The sequence below is a fragment of the Amblyomma americanum genome, chromosome 5 (assembly GCF_052857255.1).
Source record: "Amblyomma americanum isolate KBUSLIRL-KWMA chromosome 5, ASM5285725v1, whole genome shotgun sequence".
Classification (NCBI taxonomy): Eukaryota; Metazoa; Arthropoda; class Arachnida; order Ixodida; family Ixodidae; genus Amblyomma; species Amblyomma americanum.
The window spans coordinates 1,329,545-1,339,677 of NC_135501.1; positions in this window are offsets into that span (position 1 = coordinate 1,329,545).

Genomic DNA, 10,133 nt, shown 5'->3' on the forward strand with positions numbered 1-10,133 from the left:
CCAAAGCGACGACAGATAACTTCGCCTTTACCACCTACTGTGCAACTGACGTCATGAGCCACGGGATTTAAGCCCTACAAACGGAATCTGTGAAAGGCGACACTCCGCAGTCTGGTGAAGCATCGAATGCAGCGCTAATTCTTGTCATGTTACTTTTAGGCGCCGACGCGTCCCGTACTGGTCCGATGCTCCTGATGCATGGCCGGAGCGGGGAAGCAAGATAGAAGCACCAAAGCGACGACAGATAACTTCGCCGTCACCGCCTGCAGTGCAACTGACGTCATGAACCACGTGATTTAAGCCCTACAAAAGGAAGCTGCGAAGGGCGACACTCCGCAGTCCGATGGAGCATCGAATGCAGTGCTAATTCTTGTCCTGTTGCTTTTAGGCGCCGACGTGTCCCGTACTGGTGCGATGATCCTGATGCACAGCCGGAGCGGGGAAGCAAGTTAGAAGCACCAAAGCGACGACAGATAACTTCGCCCTCATCACCTACAGTGCAACTGACGTCATGAGCCACGCGATTTAAGCCCTACAAAAGGAAGCTGCGAAAGGCGACACTCCGCAGACCGGTGGAGCATCGAATGCAGTGCTAATTCTTGTCCTGTTGCTTTTAGGCGCCGACGTGTCCCGTACTGGTCCGATGATCCTGATGCACGGCCGGAGCGGGGAGGCAACATAGAAGCACCAGAGCGACGACAGATAACTTCGCCGTCACCGCCTACACTGCAACTGACGTCATGAGCCACGGTATTTAAGCCCTACAAAAGGAAGCTGCGAAAGGCGACACTCCACACTCAGGTGGAGCATCGATTGCAGTGCTAATTCTTGTCCTGTTACTTTTAGACGCCGACGTGTCGTGTACTGGTTCGATGATTCTGATGCACAGCCAGAGCGGGGAAGCAAGATAGAAGCACATAAGCAATGACAGCTAACTTCGCCCTCACCGCCTAAGCGCAACTGACATCATGAGCCACGGGATTTAAGCCCTACACAAGGAAGCTGCGAAAGGCGACACTCCGCGGTCCGGTGGAGCATCGAATGCACTGCTAAATCTTGTGCTGCTAATTTTAGGCGCTGACGTGTCCCGTACTGGTCCGATGATCCTGATGCACAGCCGGAGCGGGGAAGCAAGATAGAAGCACCAAAGCGACGACAGATAAATTCGCCCTCACCGCCTACAGTGCAACTGACGTCATGAGCCACGTGATTTAAGCCCTACAAAAGGAAGCTGCGAAGGACGACCCTCCGCAGTCCGGTGAAGCATCGAATGCAGTGCTAATTCTTGTCCTGTTGCTTTTAGGCGCCGACGTGTCCCGTACTGGTCCGATGGTCCTGATGCACGGCCGGAGCGGGGAAGCAAGATAGAAGTACCAAAGCGACGACAGATAACTTCGCCCTCACCACCTACAGTGCAACTGACGTCATGAGCCACGGGATTTAAGCCCTACAAAAGGAAGCTGCAAAAGGCGACACTCCGCAGTCCGGTGGAGCATCAAATGCAGTGCTAATTCTTGTCCTGATAATTTTAGGCGCCGACGTGTCCCGTACTGGTCCGATGATCCTGATGCACGGCCGGAGTGCGGAAGCAAGATAGAAGCCCCAAAGCGACGACAGATAACTTCGCCGTCACCGCCTACAGTGCAACTGACGTCACGAGCCCCGGGATTTAAGCCCTACAAAAGGAAGCTGCGAAAGGCGAAACTCCGCAATCCGGTGGAGCATCGAATGCAGTGCTAATTTTCGTCCTTTGGCTTTTTGGCGCCGACGTGTCCCTTACTGGTCCGATGATCCTGATGCACGGCCGGAGCGGGGAAGCAAGATAGAAGCACCAAAGCGACGACAGATAAGTTCGCCGTCACCGCCTATAGTGCAACTGACGTCATGAGCCACGCGATTTAAGCCCTACAAAAGGAATCTGCGAAGGGCGACACTCCGCAGTCCGGTGGAGCATCGAATGCAGTGCTAATTCTTGTCCTGTTGCTTTTAGGCGCCGACGAGTCCCGTACTGGTCCGATGATCCTGATGCACCGCCGGAGTGGGGAAGCAAGATAGAAGCACCAAAGCGACGACAGATAAGTTCGCCGTCACTGCCTACAGTGCAACTGACGTCATGAGCCACGCGATTTAAGCCCTACAAAAGGAAGCTGCGAAGGGCGACACTCCGAAGTCAGGTGGAGCATCGAATGCAGTGCTAATTCTTGACCTGTTACTTTTAGGCGCTGACGTGTCCCGTACTGGTCCGATGATCGTGATGCACAGCCGGAGCGGGGAAGCAAAATAGAAGCACCAAAGCGACGACAGATAAATTCGCCCTCACCGCATACAGTGCAACTGACGTCATGAGCCACGGGATTTAAGCCCTAGAAAAGGAAGCTGCGAAAGGCGACACTCCGAAGTCAGGTGGAGCATCAAATGCAGTGCTTATTCTTGTCCTGTTGCTTTTAGGCGCCGTGGTGTCCCGTACTGGTCCGATGATCCTGATGCACGGCCGGAGCGGGGAAGCAAGATAGAAGTACCAAAGCGACGACAGATAACTTCGCCCTCACCACCCACAGTGCAACTGACGTCATGAGCCACGGGATTTAAGCCCTACAAACGGAATCTGCGAAAGGCGACACTCCGCAGTCCGGTGGAGCATCGAATGCAGCGCTAATTCTTGTCATGTTACTTTTAGGCGCCGACGCGTCCCGTACTGGTCCGATGCTCCTGATGCATGGCCGGAGCGGGGAAGCAAGATAGAAGCACCAAAGCGACGACAGATAACTTCGCCGTCACCGCCTACAGTTCAACTGACGTCATGAGCCACGCGATTTAAGCCCTGCAAAAGGAAGCTGCGAAAGGCGACACTCCGCAGTCAGGTGGAGCATCGAATGCAGTGCTAATTCTTGTCCTGTTACTTTTAGACGCCGACGTGTCGTGTACTGGTCCGATGATCCTGATGCACGGCCGGAGCGGGCAAGCAAGATAGAAGCACATAAGCGACGACAGCTAACTTCGCCCTCACCGCCTACAGTGCAACTGACGCCATGCGCCACGGGATTTAAGCCCTACAAAAGGAAGCTGCGAAAGGCGACACTCCAGAGTCCGGTGGAGCATCGAATGCAGTTCTAATTCTTGTCCTGTGGCTTTTAGGCGCCGACGTGTCCCGTACTAGTCCGATGATCCTGATGCACGGCCGGAGCGGGGAAGCAAGATAGAAGCACCAAAGCGACGACAGATAACTTCGCCGTCACCGCCTACAGTGCAACTGACGTCATGAGCCACGGGATTTAAGCCCTACAAAAGGAAGCTGCGAAAGGCGACACTCCGAAGTCAGGTGGAGCATCGAATGCAGTGCTAATTCTTGTCCTGTTACTTTTAGGCGCTGACGTGTCCCGTACTGGTCCGATGATCGTGATGCACAGCCGGAGCGGGGAAGCAAGATAGAAGCACCAAAGCGACGACAGATAAATTCGCCCTCACCGCATACAGTGCATCTGACGTCATGAGCCACGGGATTTAAGCCCTACAAGAGGAAGCTGCGAAAGGCGACACTCCGAAGTCAGGTGGAGCATCATATGCAGTGCTTATTCTTGTCCTGTGGCTTTTAGGCGCCGACGTGTCCCGTACTGGTCCGATGATCCTGATGCACGGCCGGAGCGAGGAAGCAAGATAGAAGCACCAAAGCGACGACAGATAACTTCGCCGTCACCGCCTACAGTGCAACTGACGTCATGAGCCACGGGATTTAAGCGCTACAAAAGGAAGCTGCGAATGGCGACACTCCGAAGTCAGGTGGAGCATCAAATGCAGTGCTTATTCTTGTCCTGTTGCTTTTAGACGCCGTGGTGTCCCACTCTGGTCCGATGATCCTGATGCACGGCAGGAGTGGGGAAGCAAGTTAGAAGTACCAAAGCGACGACAGATAACTTCGCCTTCATCGCCTACAGTGCAACTGATGTCATGAGCCACAGGCTTTAAGCCTTACAAAAAGAAGCTGCAAAAGGCGACACTCCGCAGTCCGGTGGAGCATCAAATGCAGTGCTAATTCTTGTCCTGTTGCTTTTAGGCGCCATGGTGTCCCGTACTGGTCCGATGGTCCTGATGCACGGCCGGAGCGGGGAAGCAAGATAGAAGTACCAAAGCGACGACAGATAACTTCGCCCTCATCACCTACAGTGCAACTGACGTCATGAGCCACGCGATTTAAGCCCTACAAAAGGAAGCTGCGAAAGGCGACACTCCGCAGACCGGTGGAGCATCGAATGCAGTGCTAATTCTTGTCCTGTTGCTTTTAGGCGCCGACGTGTCCCGTACTGGTCCGATGATCCTGATGCACGGCCGGAGCGGGGAAGCAACATAGAAGCACCAGAGCGACGACAGATAACTTCGCCGTCACCGCCTACACTGCAACTGACGTCATGAGCCACGGGATTTAAGCCCTACAAAAGGAAGCTGCGAAAGGCGACACTCCACAGTCAGGTGGAGCATCGATTGCAGTGCTAATTCTTGTCCTGTTACTTTTAGACGCCGACGTGTCGTGTACTGGTTCGATGATTCTGATGCACAGGCGGAGCGGGGAAGCAAGATAGAAGCACATAAGCAATGACAGCTAACTTCGCCCTCACCGCCTAAGCGCAACTGACATCATGAGCCACGGGATTTAAGCCCTACACAAGGAAGCTGCGAAAGGCGACACTCCGCGGTCCGGTGGAGCATCGAATGCACTGCTAAATCTTGTGCTGCTAATTTTAGGCGCTGACGTGTCCCGTACTGGTCCGATGATCCTGATGCACAGCCGGAGCGGGGAAGCAAGATAGAAGCACCAAAGCGACGACAGATAAATTCGATCTCACCGCCTACAGTGCAACTGACGTCATGAGCCACGTGATTTAAGCCCTACAAAAGGAAGCTGCGAAGGACGACACTCCGCAGTCCGGTGAAGCATCGAATGCAGTGCTAATTCTTGTCCTGTTGCTTTTAGGCGCCGGCGTGTCCCGTACTGGTCCGATGATCTTGATGCACGGCCGGAGCGGGGAAGCAAGATAGAAGTACTAAAGCGACGACAGATAACTTCGCCCTCACCACCTACAGTGCAACTGACGTCATGAGCAACGGGATTTAAGCCCTACAAAAGGAAGCTGCAAAAGGCGACACTCCGCAGTCCGGTGGAGCATCAAATGCAGTGCTAATTCTTGTCCTGATAATTTTAGGCGCCGACGTGTCCCGTACTGGTCCGATGATCCTGATGCACGGCCGGAGTGCGGAAGCAAGATAGAAGCCCCAAAGCGACGACAGATAAGTTCGCCGTCACCGCCTACAGTGCAACTGACGTCACGAGCCACGGGATTTAAGCCCTACAAAAGGAAGCCTCGAAAGGCGACACTCCGCAGTCCGGTAGAGCATGGAATGCAGTGCTAATTCTTTTCCTGTTACTTTTAGGCGCCGACGTGTCCCATACTGGTCCGATGATTCCGATGCACGGCCGGAGCGGGAAAGCAAGGTAAATGCACCAAAGCGACGACAGATAACTTCGCCGTCACCGCCTACAGTGCAACTGACGTCATGAGCCACGGGATTTAAGCCCTACAAAAGGAAGCTGCGAAAGGCGACACTCCGAAGTCAGGTGGAGCATCGAATGCAGTGCTAATTCTTGTCCTGTTACTTTCAGGCGCCGACGTGTCCCACTCTGGTCCGATGATCCTGATGCACGGCCGGAGAGGGGAAGCAAATTAGAAGCACCAAAGCGACGACAGATAACTTCACCTTCACCGCCTACAGTGCAACTGACGTCATGAGCCCCATGCTTTAAGCCCTACAAAAAGAAGCTGCAAAAGGCGACACTCCGCAGTCCGGTGGAGCATAAAATGCAGTGCTAATTCCTGTCCTGTTGCTTTTAGGCGCCATGGTGTCCCGTACTGGTCCGATGATCCTGATGCACGGCCGGAGCGGGGAAGCAAGATAGAAGTACCAAAGCGACGACAGATAACTTCGCCTTTACCACCTACAGTGCAACTGACGTCATGAGCCACGGGATTTAAGCCCTACAAACGGAATCTGTGAAAGGCGACACTCCGCAGTCCGGTGAAGCATCGAATGCAGCGCTAATTCTTGTCATGTTACTTTTAGGCGCCGACGCGTCCCGTACTGGTCCGATGCTCCTGATGCACAGCCGGAGCGGGGAAGCAAGATAGAAGCACCAAAGCGACGACAGATAAATTCGCCCTCACCGCCTACAGTGCAACTGACGTCATGAGCCACGTGATTTAAGCCCTACAAAAGGAAGCTGCGAAGGACGACACTCCGCAGTCCGGTGAAGCATCGAATGCAGTGCTAATTCTTGTCCTGTTGCTTTTAGGCGCCGACGTGTCCCGTACTGGTCCGATGATCCTGATGCAGGCCGGAGCGGGGAAGAAAGTTAGAAGTACCAAAGCGACGACAGATAACTTCGCCCTCACCACCTACAGTGCAACTGACGTCATGAGCCACGGGATTTAAGCCCTACAAAAGGAAGCTGCAAAAGGCGACACTCCGCAGTCCGGTGGAGCATCAAATGCAGTGCTAATTCTTGTCCTGATAATTTTAGGCGCCGACGTGTCCCGTACTGCTCCGATGATCCTGATGCACGGCCGGAGTGCGGAAGCAAGATAGAAGCCCCAAAGCGACGACAGATAAGTTCGCCGTCACCGCCTACAGTGCAACTGACGTCACGAGCCACGGGATTTAAGCCCTACAAAAGGAAGCCTCGAAAGGCGACACTCCGCAGTCCGGTAGAGCATGGAATGCAGTGCTAATTCTTTTCCTGTTACTTTTAGGCGCCGACGTGTCCCATACTGGTCCGATGATCCCGATGCACGGCCGGAGCGGGAAAGCAAGGTAGAAGCACCAAAGCGACGACAGATAACTTCGCCGTCACCGCCTACAGTGCAGCTGACGTCATGAGCCACGGGATTTAAGCCCTACAAAAGGAAGCTGCGAAAGGCGACACTCCGAAGTCAGGTGGAGCATCGAATGCAGTGCTAATTCTTGTCCTGTTACTTTTAGGCGCCGACGTGTCCCACTCTGGTCCGATGATCCTGATGCACGGCCGGAGTGCGGAAGCAAGATAGAAGCCCCAAAGCGACGACAGATAAGTTCGCCGTCACCGCCTACAGTGCAACTGACGTCACGAGCCACGGGATTTAAGCCCTACAAAAGGAAGCCTCGAAAGGCGACACTCCGCAGTCCGGTAGAGCATCAAATGCAGTGCTAATTCCTGTCCTGTTGCTTTTAGGCGCCATGGTGTCCCGTACTGGTCCGATGATCCTGATGCACGGCCGGAGCGGGGAAGCAAGATAGAAGTACCAAAGCGACGACAGATAACTTCGCCTTTACCACCTACTGTGCAACTGACGTCATGAGCCACGGGATTTAAGCCCTACAAACGGAATCTGTGAAAGGCGACACTCCGCAGTCCGGTGAAGCATCGAATGCAGCGCTAATTCTTGTCATGTTACTTTTAGGCGCCGACGCGTCCCGTACTGGTCCGATGCTCCTGATGCATTTCCGGAGCGGGGAAGCAAGATAGAAGCACCAAAGCGACGACAGATAACTTCGCCGTCACCGCCTGCAGTGCAACTGACGTCATGAACCACGTGATTTAAGCCCTACAAAAGGAAGCTGCGAAGGGCGACACTCCGCAGTCCGATGGAGCATCGAATGCAGTGCTAATTCTTGTCCTGTTGCTTTTAGGCGCCGACGTGTCCCGTACTGGTGCGATGATCCTGATGCACAGCCGGAGCGGGGAAGCAAGTTAGAAGCACCAAAGCGACGACTGATAACTTCGCCCTCATCACCTACAGTGCAACTGGCGTCATGAGCCACGCGATTTAAGCCCTACAAAAGGAAGCTGCGAAAGGCGACACTCCGCAGACCGGTGGAGCATCGAATGCAGTGCTAATTCTTGTCCTGTTGCTTTTAGGCGCCGACGTGTCCCGTACTGGTCCGATGATCCTGATGCACGGCCGGAGCGGGGAAGCAACATAGAAGCACCAGAGCGACGACAGATAACTTCGCCGTCACCGCCTACACTGCAACTGACGTCATGAGCCACGGTATTTAAGCCCTACAAAAGGAGGCTGCGAAAGGCGACACTCCACACTCAGGTGGAGCATCGATTGCAGTGCTAATTCTTGTCCTGTTACTTTTAGACGCCGACGTGTCGTGTACTGGTTCGATGATTCTGATGCACAGCCGGAGCGGGGAAGCAAGATAGAAGCACATAAGCAATGACAGCTAACTTCGCCCTCACCGCCTAAGCGCAACTGACATCATGAGCCACGGGATTTAAGCCCTACACAAGGAAGCTGCGAAAGGCGACACTCCGCGGTCCGGTGGAGCATCGAATGCACTGCTAAATCTTGTGCTGCTAATTTTAGGCGCTGACGTGTCCCGTACTGGTCCGATGATCCTGATGCACAGCCGGAGCGGGGAAGCAAGATAGAAGCACCAAAGCGACGACAGATAAATTCGCCCTCACCGCCTACAGTGCAACTGACGTCATGAGCCACGTGATTTAAGCCCTACAAAAGGAAGCTGCGAAGGACGACCCTCCGCAGTCCGGTGAAGCATCGAATGCAGTGCTAATTCTTGTCCTGTTGCTTTTAGGCGCCGACGTGTCCCGTACTGGTCCGATGATCCTGATGCACGGCCGGAGCGGGGAAGCAAGATAGAAGTACCAAAGCGACGACAGATAACTTCGCCCTCACCACCTACAGTGCAACTGACGTCATGAGCCACGGGATTTAAGCCCTACAAAAGGAAGCTGCAAAAGGCCACACTCCGCAGTCCGGTGGAGCATCAAATGCAGTGCTAATTCTTGTCCTGATAATTTTAGGCGCCGACGTGTCCCGTACTGGTCCGATGATCCTGATGCACGGCCGGAGTGCGGAAGCAAGATAGAAGCCCCAAAGCGACGACAGATAACTTCGCCGTCACCGCCTACAGTGCAACTGACGTCACGAGCCCCGGGATTTAAGCCCTACAAAAGGAAGCTGCGAAAGGCGAAACTCCGCAGTCCGGTGGAGCATCGAATGCAGTGCTAATTTTCGTCCTTTGGCTTTTTGGCGCCGACGTGTCCCTTACTGGTCCGATGATCCTGATGCACGGCCGGAGCGGGGAAGCAAGATAGAAGCACCAAAGCGACGACAGATAAGTTCGCCGTCACCGCCTACAGTGCAACTGACGTCATGAGCCACGCGATTTAAGCCCTACAAAAGGAATCTGCGAAGGGCGACACTCCGCAGTCCGGTGGAGCATCGAATGCAGTGCTAATTCTTGTCCTGTTGCTTTTAGGCGCCGACGTGTCCCGTACTGGTCCGATGATCCTGATGCACGGCCGGAGTGGGGAAGCAAGATAGAAGCACCAAAGCGACGACAGATAAGTTCGCCGTCACTGCCTACAGTGCAACTGACGTCATGAGCCACGCGATTTAAGCCCTACAAAAGGAAGCTGCGAAGGGCGACACTCCGAAGTCAGGTGGAGCATCGAATGCAGTGCTAATTCTTGACCTGTTACTTTTAGGCGCTGACGTGTCCCGTACTGGTCCGATGATCGTGATGCACAGCCGGAGCGGGGAAGCAAAATAGAAGCACCAAAGCGACGACAGATAAATTCGCCCTCACCGCATACAGTGCAACTGACGTCATGAGCCACGGGATTTAAGCCCTAGAAAAGGAAGCTGCGAAAGGCGACACTCCGAAGTCAGGTGGAGCATCAAATGCAGTGCTTATTCTTGTCCTGTTGCTTTTAGGCGCCGTGGTGTCCCGTACTGGTCCGATGATCCTGATGCACGGCCGGAGCGGGGAAGCAAGATAGAAGTACCAAAGCGACGACAGATAACTTCGCCCTCACCACCCACAGTGCAACTGACGTCATGAGCCACGGGATTTAAGCCCTACAAACGGAATCTGCGAAAGGCGACACTCCGCAGTCCGGTGGAGCATCGAATGCAGCGCTAATTCTTGTCATGTTACTTTTAGGCGCCGACGCGTCCCGTACTGGTCCGATGCTCCTGATGCATGGCCGGAGCGGGGAAGCAAGATAGAAGCACCAAAGCGACGACAGATAACTTCGCCGTCACCGCCTACAGTTCAACTGACGTCATGAGCCA